A 10,036-nucleotide genomic window follows, 5' to 3' on the forward strand; every position below is an offset into this window, starting at 1 on the left:
GCTCACGCCTCTCCCCGCGGAAGTGTTCCCGGACCCGCCGCGCTCCGAGCCCCCACCTCAAGGGTTTAATCTGCTTTTTTCGCTTTCTTTTTTTCTTTTTCTTTTTTTTTTTTTTTAACCTAGAGGAAACACGCTCCTCTTCCCCCCGGCTGCTGCCGCCGCGGCCCCGGCTCCGCTGAGGCACGGCCGCGGGCAGGTGCAGCGCCCCGCCAAGTTCGCACTCACCGCGGGCTGCGGAGGGGGCGCGGGCTGCCCGACGCGCGGCTCCGGGGCCGGGAGGCGGCCGCGCTGCCCGGCCGCGCCGGCCGCCGCTCCGCCCGCCCAAAGGCGCCTCGAGTTCCAGCCGCCGCCGCTGCCGCCGCTGCCGCCGCCTCACAGCGCGGTCCCGGTCAGCCCCATCTCCTTCCTGCCGGCGCTGCCGCTCGCTGCCGCCATGACAGCGCGGAGCCCCCGGAGCGCCTGCGCGGGCCTGGCGCGGGCGGGGCCGCGGCGCGGGGCGGGAGCCGCGGGCTGCGCACGCCCAGGTGAGCGCAGGTGAGCGCAGGTGAGCGGGAGCCGCGCCCTCACGGCCGTCCCCCTCCTTCCCCTCATCCTCGGGGACGCTGCGCACCTGTGGGGATGCAGCCCCCAGGTGGGGCCGCCCCGGTCTTGAGGCTGTGCGCAACAGCTTGTCCCAGGTTATTGCAGCGTCCGCGGAATTGGTAGGGAAGGGGCCTCCGGAGATCGTCTGGTCCATTCCCCCCCCTGCCGAGGCAGGCTCACCTGGAGCAGGTGACACGTCCGGGTGGGTCTGGAATGTCTCCAGAGAGGAAGAGTGCCCCACGGGTAGCCTGTTCCAGTGCTCTGCCACTCTCAGTATAAAGCTCTTCCTCATGCTGAGGCGGAACTTATTGTGCTTTAGCTTATGGCCATTACTCCTGTTCCTGTCGCTGGGCAGCTCTGAAAAGTGTCTGGCACTATCCTCTGGGTACCCGCTTTTGTGATATTTATGTGCATTAATGAGATCCCTCTCACTCTTCTCCAGACTGAACAAGCCCAGCTGCCACAGTCTCTCCATAAAGGAGATGCTCCAGACCCCTCATCATCTTTGTGTCCCTTCGCTGGACACCCTCCAGCAGCTCCTTGTCTGTCTTGTCCTAAGGACCCCAGAACCGGACACAGCCCTCCAGACGTGGCCTCACTCTAGGGCTGAGTTCTGTAACTGATCAAGAACTGAAGGCTGCCCTTCCTGAAGCAATTTTGTTTTTCTTTTGGGAGGGGTGGTTTTGGAGAAGAGAGGTGGTGTTTTGGTCCTTTTTTTTTTTTTTTTTTTTTTTAAGAATCAAAGAAACCCAAGGCCAAGAGCGGGCCCCCAGCCGGGTGCTCCGCGTTCGCGGACCCTCCCCGGAGGAAAACCGCGGCTGTGCGGGAGAAGAGGATGTTTGGATGCTCCAGCCCCAGCTCCTGCCGCCGCCAGAACGATCCAAACCTCCAGCACGGCCGGCCGTGATGCCGTGCTTCCTCCTCCTGCTGCTCCCTGGAGAGCGCAGGGTGCGCGAATGTGGATCATGAGAGACGCCACCCAGATGTGACGAGCTGAGGAAAAAAGAGAGCAGGATGAGGGAAGGAAAACTCGCTCTCTCCCTTCAGGTGAAAAGCCTGCGAAGGCGGCGCCGGTTGTTTGGGTTTCACAGAGCCGGTGTCGCAGCCGCTCCCCAGCCCCAAAAGGTCCCCCCGAAGGGGCGGCAGTGCCAAAATCCGGCGCCCCGAAGCCCCCGCCGAGCCCCGGGGTGGGTGGCGGAACCTCCACGTACAACTGGGGTAAAGCACGGGAGCTGCTGCCCTTTTTGTGCTCTCTCCTAGGGTGACGTGAGCTACAAATAGGCATCAATCCTATCCTATCTCTTTTGTTCGACCTTTTACATGAATTTATTTGATATTAATCTGAGTACCTGTTAATAAAGAAGTGGGAGGGGCTGCTCCTCCAAACTCTTCTTTCAAGGAGTCCTCAACTGTGCATTTTTAAGGAGACTGCCTGTGTTCATAAGGATTAGATACACCCTATAAAGGCTGTAGGGTCTTGTAGCAGCTGTTCAACACGCAGACAAGTGTTTGAGGTTTATTAATGAAGTATCACAGCCAACGTGGCAGCATCAAAGTTTTCCAAAGGAAGGATAATTTCAGGAATGTGAACACAACCTGCAGACAGACAGATGTAGAAAACAAATATAAACATATGTACATTTTAACACTTCACATCCTCTGTGGCATAAAAAGCTGTCGTTTATGTAATTCTATGGAGGGAAAGGGAATGAATCTTTAAACTGGTAAAAATTTCTGTGTTTTGAAATCTGGCATTAAAAGATTTCCAAGGAGGACAGCTGGCATTTGTATGGGAAATAAAAATTTATCCTTACACTTGATACTGCACCATGTTTGGGACTAAACCATTTGGATGTACCCCTCCCTGACTGTGTTTATACAGGGGAAAAAAAAAGGTAGAAGCAAACTCAAACCACTGTTCTTCTGGAAAATGCTTTTCTGAAGTGATCTGCAATGTTCCTTGTAAGCACATCAAATATAATTTAATATTAATTACTATACTGACTGTATTATTACTACTAATATTAATATAATTATCAATGTCATATAAAATTTTAACTTGCCTGTAGCCTGATTTGAGAATGCCATACTTAGTATGTGTAGGTATCACATTTCCCATGGTTTTGGGGCAAAAAAGTATGAGGCACTCAAGACAAGACACATTCCATTATAATGCCTGTTCCATTCCCTTCCTACGTAATTTTCTCACATTGTTACTTTTATCTATAGAGTGCATGTCAAGACTAGAACATTTCATAGCTGATCTCCTGTTTGAATTTTCAAGTCCTAAGAAAAGCCTAAGCTCCTTTTTTTCCTTTCTTTTCTCATTTTCCTCGGTTACATGCATACATATACGTTATTAGAGAGGGATAGTAATCTCTAATTTGAGCAGCAAACATCTGCAGTTTCCTCCTCAGAATTAGAAATGTTTAGAACTGTAATGTTGACACAGTCAGTCTCTGCAAAGCTACAGTGATCTCGTGTGGTTACACACACACTGTGTAATCTTGAAATTTTAATCTTAGTGTTTGCTGCTGCCAGCATTTCCCATGCATGTTTTGGATTCCTTACGTCTACCACTTTAGCTTCCCTGTCTTTCTGAGTTATCTGTAGTTTGCTAAAGTATTACCTTCCCTCTTGTAAGGAAGATACAATTTTTATTTGTGCCTTTAAACTGGCCAAGTATAAACAAACATGTCAGTTTTATCTGCCTGCTTTTAAGTATTCCCTCTCTTCATGGCCTTTATGGTTTCCATCAGGCTATTCTCCACCAGGAAAAAGCAGAAATCAAATAATTGAAATTTTTTACACACCTGGTGAATTGGAGTACGTGTTCTGTTTGTGGCCTTTCCTGTTATCCAAAGAGAATGTAACATTTGTTGTTAATATTTTTCTGCTTTCTTCTTTGTTTTAACATCTCACTAGAAAGAAAATAAATAAAATACAGTAATTGCAAAAATCCAACTTAATGGATTTCAGATGTTTTCATCTAAACTGCATACTCCAATAGCCAGCAAATCCAGCTTGCCAGGGAAAGCAGCATTGTCACATTGAATCCTGTCAGATCTTCCTGTATTATCTTACAGATAAATAAATACTCCCTGACTGGCCTTGATTGTTAAAGGCAGTGGGGTATGTACATTAGTCGAGGCCAGTAAAGTTCAGCAGGCTGCCAGTTTAGAGTTCCATAGACAGTTGTTAAAATTTGATTTTTCAACCAGGTAAAATCAGTGTTAAATTCTTCAGCTGACCTGCTGATCTCAGTTTGGGCTGGGTTTATGTTCAAGCAACCATGCCAAAAACCCATCACCAAAGATCTGGAGAAACAGACTAGATTAGATTAAATAAAAGTTATTTAAAAGATAGCTGAGAGTTGGAAGTAAACCCTGTCATCCTGCGCTTCCCAAGTGTGGTTACAAGCCCAGTGCTGGTTCTGCCTCCCACAAACTGGAAGTGTTGCACTAAGGGAATAAAAAATGACAGAAGTTTTCTGTAAAACTTACACTCCAAAAGAAAAATCAGAAAGCGTGGATTAAAAATGAACTTAAACCAGATCTTGGGAATGAACTCCACTCGTTCTTATGGAAAGTACTAGTAAAGTCTCTAAACCCCATTTTAAGAAAAATTATACTTTCTCTTTCAATAATCTTTAAGGTATTACCATGGGTGCTGGTTTAGAAGCTTTATTCAAATCCTCTGATCCTTCTATTCGTCAATGTTGAGACCTCTTTGGGGATGCGGTGTCCAGTTCTGGGCTCCTCAGTACAAAGGGCACATGGGCACACTGGAGAAGGTCCTGGAGCAGGCCCCAGAGATGGTGAAGACACTCAAGCATCTGGTGTAGGAGGAGAGCCTGAGGGAGCTGGGGGAGAGAAGCCCTGGCGGTGTTTTCAATGTGCATTAATATCTGGTGGGGGAGTGAAATACAGCAGCTGAGGAACAAATCCACTGGCAACTCCATTGCATCTGTTGTAAGAGTAATTTTTGGCAGCTGGAGTCATTACCCTTTAAGTTGCTGCGGATAAATCTGAGCAGCGCTCAGAGGTCAGATCTTTTGAGTAAAAGCTCCCATTTAGTTCATATCGGATAAGAAAGCAAGGATCCACAATAACTCATAACCTTCTTCTGCTTTCACAGTGCAACTAAATTAATGTTCAGTTTTGTCAGGGTCTGAGGGGGCTTCATGACACAGCAATGCCAGAAAAAGTTTTAAATTAAGTACATATTAGCAACTAAATACTCTGCCTTTAAGAAGAAGGAAGGAAGGAAGAGAAGTAACACATAATTCTATAAATTTTTATGACCAAATGTTGCTTCATCTTGAGCAATGGATGAGAAGAAGTGGCTGCAGGTGGTGCCAGGGAGGTTTAGATTGGATATTAGGATCAAAGGGTTATCAGGCATTGGAACAGGCTGCCCAGGGAAGTGGTAGAGTCACCATCCCTGGAGGTGTTTAAAAGATGTGTGAACGTGGCACCTGAGGACATGGTTTTGGGGTGGCATTGGCAGTGCTGGGTTAACGCTTGGACTCCATGATTTAAGAGCGATTTTTCCAACCAAAACGATTCTATGATTTAGAGCTTCTTTAAAAATCCTTGACTGGATATTAAAATTCAAATTTAAAAGCTGCTTTTAAATAATGTTCACCTTAAATATGAGAGGTCCTCTCACTTTTTACAGAGGTTATAGTCCTTCAAGAGAGCAATGCCATCCCAAGATAAAGATCAGCCTTGCCTAAAGAAGAAGCTTGCTTTATTTTTGATTAGCTTTGAAGGTTTTTCAGTATGTATTAGATGGCATTATTTCATTTTTTAGGCATACTTCAGTGCATTTTTATAATGTAGGATTTTACATGTTTATAATGTACTTTTAAAAATGCATATGGTGATTTTTTCCTCATTTTTCTTTACAAGTGTAATCAGTATAAGTCTTCATTTGTCTGCATCATGTGCTCATGATTGGTTGATTGCTGCTATCAGTGTTCTTAAAAGCACTGAATTAATAAATGAATGTCTAATGAGTCTCAGCTAGGCAGCATTGGAAAATGCATTTCCATTCTTTAAGGAATTTATGCATGCACTGAGCTGAAGAAGTTGCTTTACCTCCTTTCTTTGGTTCTCTCAACCCAGAAGGATTCTTCAAAATGTCAGTGTAATTCCTTACACTATGCAGGTTATATCAGGAAAAATCTCAGGAACTGTTACTACAGCAAATTCTGAATAAATTTATGAAACAACTCATTGTGCACTACTCTTAACTCTTAGAGCAGTCTTTACTTTTCCTTTTGATTCTGCATCCTTAATTTGTTAACCTTTTTTTTCCCACTCCCACATTTGTACTAAAAGATGTGATTGTTGTTGTAGTCCTCTTAAGAATCCAGCTTCTGGCAGCACTGAAAGAGATGTTTGCTTTGTTTTCTGCTTTGGTAGTAAACCCTTCATTGGTTTTGGGCAAAACAAAACATGAGCAAACAGAAGACACTACAAATCATGTTTCTTCACTTGGGCCCTGTTCACTGAAAGCCAGATTTAAATTCATGAGGTCAGATATCTGTGCACTTGCAGAGGGTGCTGGAGGGAGGTGTTTTGCACCTGTGCTCACCTGCCTTGCTGTGCTGCACCCAAAGGATTCTGTGAGCCCCTGGAAGCAGCTGCTCCCAACCCTTCCCTCATCACACATTCAGCTCGCACCGCAGTGGTTTTCCATGTACTGTTCAAACTCTCCAGTCAAGCCTGGTCCGTCCAAAAGAAGCATAAGATCCAGAAATAGCTCCATATTAGAGTTTTGAGAGGGATTATGAGAGGTTTTCTGCATAAAACTCTGGTATGATCTCAGAGGATGTTTTGAAATCCCCAACAAATTGCTTCTCGCAGAGGCTGGATTAAGATCTGTGGAGTAAATGCACACCCAGGCCTGTGCTACATCGCTGCAAGGAATGAGTAACAAAAACTTGAATTATTACTATTATTATAAAAAACAGCTCACAGTTGGTAGGTATTGTGATGCTTCAGTCTTTCAGTCCTATTGTACAGTTTGAACTACAATGGTTAGAGATACTCCTGTAATGGACACAGGAGCTGGATAATCTCCCCCTGGCTTTTAGTACTTCCCTGGATCACAACTCTGAAGCAAAAACAGAAGAGAACAGACAAGCCTGAGGATTTTGGCAGTCATTGTTTCCCAGAGACCACGTAGCAACTAGTGGCTACACAAAAGGCAAAAAAAAACAAGGGGGAGGGCATGTCTCAAAATTCGTGCTCTATTTGGTTTTCTTTTTTTTTTTAACAGCTTATGTACATTTTGGATTCTGTATTAATTTTGGCTCACCTGAAACCTTTCTATTATAGCTACTAATTCCTTACATTTTTATGTCACATGTATTTTTTTGCTCATTTTCTTTTCAATATAGCTCCTCCTGAATTGATGCTTTTCTAGGATTCAGAGGGAGGAGGCTCTGTGGGAGGGAGGAAATTTAATAAGGCTTTGTGTAGGAGGATGAGCAGGTCAAGGAAGAGAAGGTGATCTTCATGTTGTAGAAGGAAGAAGAACAATATCAAAATAATGAGGCGAATTAAACAGAGGATGGAACAGCAGAAAGTGAGAGGAATGAGGACTAAAAGCCTGTTTTGGAGAAACAGGAATCAATGGAAAGGAAATGCCCAGGGAGACAGTCCGTACAGAATGAATCTGTTCCTGCTTTAGGAACAGAATGGAAACAGGAATAAAATATTTAGAAGATTGCAGTTTTACCAGCCTGCAGTGTCTTTCACTAGATTATTAGAAGTTGTGAACCAAGGAACGTTCTTATACTTATCTACCTGAGGAGTCACAAAGTGATCAAGGATTGTCTGACTGGATTAGCTGTGGTATTTTGCATATCAAGGCACTCAAACTGACTACTTTGCAAAGCAGCCAGGTGCTGTAAGACAGTAGCCTATTGTTAAGCATCAGGCACTGTGGGAGCCAGTATTTCCTGAAGATACAAAGCTTTTACATAATCCTTTCTGTATTATCCCCTATATCCTATCCCCATTAGATTTATGAAATCAGTGATTAACCATTGATCCAGTTACTCCGGTTAGGACCAACTGAAAACAAAAAAAAGTACTTCCACATCAAAATGCTGTGAACACCTAGCTAACTCAGGGGAAATAGAAGAGCTGAAGAAAATCTACAATCTGGTAGTAGGGATCCTATATTAGGACATAGAATTAAGGTGAAATTAGGAGATAGAATTAAGGAATTAATTGAGCTAAGGTAGATCTAAACAATCTCCATTGCATCATTCTCTCTTGGTTTGGTAACACTTGATCAGCTGGTATTACATTGATCAGAGGCGCTTCCAATGCTACAGCAATTCATCTGTGGAAGTACCAACAAGGGGCACAAAGCCAGTCCCAGCTGTTACCTTGATGAACGCTCCGTGTGAAATTCATCTTCTTTACGTTGATAGGAGGTGAATTGCAGGATGAGCCGATGGAGCTGTGTGGTGATTTAAATACGACGCCAGATGATCGCCCCAGATGTTTTTGGTAAAAGCAAGACCATTGTTACCCCTGCAGCTGCCAGTGACCTACTCACCTGCCTAAGGGATAAACTGATCCCTTTCTGTCTATGAGGATTAGATGCCGTTCTGTAAACTGTTGATCTACGCATGGCCAGATAAATGAAATTAAAGTTGTGATGTGTTATTGCACTTTCATAAAAAACTCCCAGCAGTATCCTAGCACTTGAAAACATCGCAAGAATTCTGATCCAGACTGTGACGTGCTGCAGCCACATTATCCTGTCTAGAATTACCTTTCATTACTGCTATCTGCTGCAGAGTTTCACAAAGGTACTTTAGTCTGGTTGCACTCTGGCTCTGGTACTACAATCCTGATAAATGCAAAAAGGCCCCAAAGATCCAGAGAGGTTTTTTAAAACTTATTCTAGTAGTTCTCATAAATCCTAAATTCACAGAGAAAATTTCAAGAGAAAACATTCCTGAGAGGCTTTGGTTTTTCTCACATTCATGCACAGAAGGCTAGAGAGATGTTCAATAGGATTGTTTTAATCGATGATCTGCATCAAATAAAGAAGCTGTATGCTTCAGGTCAGTGAAAAATGCCAAAGGAGGAGGAAAATAGTAAAAGATTAGCAATGCATATCATATTTTACTAATTTTTGGTCTATTTAAGAATGAACTTCTTTTCATATGGGAAAAGAAAAAGAACACTGCAGAAATAATTTCACGATTGTGATTATCTAACAGCCATGTAGGCATTGGGAATCTTTAGACAAAGCTTCCCAAATCATGACACATGCGAGTGGTGGCACATAGACCACTGCCAAGTGCTGTTCAGGAAAGAGCCAAGAACTGCTGCTACCTCAGGGGTTTTCAACAGGTGCTGTACATCCTCCCCTTCAGGCCTGCCCAGGGATCCCAGGGCACACAGGCAGTGGCTTCTGTGAAGAACCTGGTGAATCCCCCTTCATGAGGTCTTGAAGGGGGATTCATATGTGTGTGTGATTCACTTCCAGACACCTTGTAAATCTGAGGGAAGATGAACAGTCTAGGTTATCCCACATCCTACACTTCGGTCATTCTGGGTGCCCCTGGTAGATATTATTACTTTTTTAAAGTATAGCTAATTTTGCATTATAATAAAATTTTAATTTATTCTTAATTAACTCTATTTTTTAAAAAATCATGCAGTTTTTAATTACTCTGCCAAATTCACCACTAATTGGTTCCCTATACATTAAAAAGCTAGCTTTCTTCTGCATATTTCCATTTCTTTGTTATGTTCTTATGAGCTTGCAAATCTGTAAGCACTTTTCTCCATTTGCAGGCCAATGGGGGGGAGGTCAGGATGTTTATAAAGACCTGGAATTCAAAAAAAAAAAAAAAAATCATTTTGTATTTTAATTTTGATTACTGCCACTTAAGCATAATGACAACATCCATCCAGTTAAAAGTTCAGGCTCATTGGAAATTGCTTTTTTTTTCCAGTGAAACGCTGCTAATCAAAAATGTATGAGCAATGCTTTAATAAGTAAAACAACAACAACAAAAAAGTAAAATAGTCTCACAAAACAAAATAAAAAATGGAGAGTGAACAACTTTCTGTTCTAACATGGCCATCTGTCATTTATAAAGACATCACCCCATTAACCTGCCTAATCAACTCCATTCTTTTTTCAAAGTTGGTTAGGTAAGTTTATGAGGAGACATAGATGTTCTCTTGATTAAATCTGTTGTAAAATGGCCTCCCTGGTGTTCTGCTTTGTGTGCATTTACACATATAAAGGTAATTACAAGTACATATCACTACTGTAAATTCCATGCTTGTCATATTACAGTACATGACATTTTCATTTCCTCCTGGTGAAAATGAAATCTGATATTTTCTGTTCAAGCAATAATGACCAGTTATAATTTGTTATTATTAATGTTTATCCAAAAGTACTC

General features: G+C 43.1%; 1 protein-coding gene and 1 long non-coding RNA gene across 7 annotated transcripts in view; both read right to left on the reverse strand.

Annotated features, from left to right (window-relative positions):
* LRBA (LPS responsive beige-like anchor protein) overlaps nt 1–263 on the reverse strand; it is a 366,633-nt gene extending 366,370 nt beyond the window's left edge. For 4 of the 6 annotated variants that reach the window (XM_040065850.2, XM_040065848.2, XM_040065849.2 and 1 more), the window contains exon 1: nt 226–261. The gene's annotated coding sequence lies outside the window, so the exon portion shown is untranslated. Of the gene's footprint in view, nt 1–225 lie in introns of all 6 variants that reach the window. The other 2 variants (XM_040065852.2, XM_040065851.2) reach the window with 1 other exon arrangement.
* A 1,002-nt stretch (nt 264–1,265) lies between these two features.
* On the reverse strand, nt 1,266–4,439 carry LOC120753535 (uncharacterized). The gene is made up of 4 exons (XR_005701138.2): nt 4,244–4,439; nt 3,396–3,503; nt 1,932–2,178; nt 1,266–1,575 (listed from the first exon to the last, which is right to left on the reverse strand). It is a non-coding gene; the product is annotated as an uncharacterized LOC120753535 (long non-coding RNA).
* Between the last annotated feature and the right edge of the window lie 5,597 nt (nt 4,440–10,036).

Source organism: Hirundo rustica, chromosome 5 (genome assembly GCF_015227805.2).
Source record: "Hirundo rustica isolate bHirRus1 chromosome 5, bHirRus1.pri.v3, whole genome shotgun sequence".
In the NCBI taxonomy this organism is placed as follows: domain Eukaryota; kingdom Metazoa; phylum Chordata; class Aves; order Passeriformes; family Hirundinidae; genus Hirundo; species Hirundo rustica.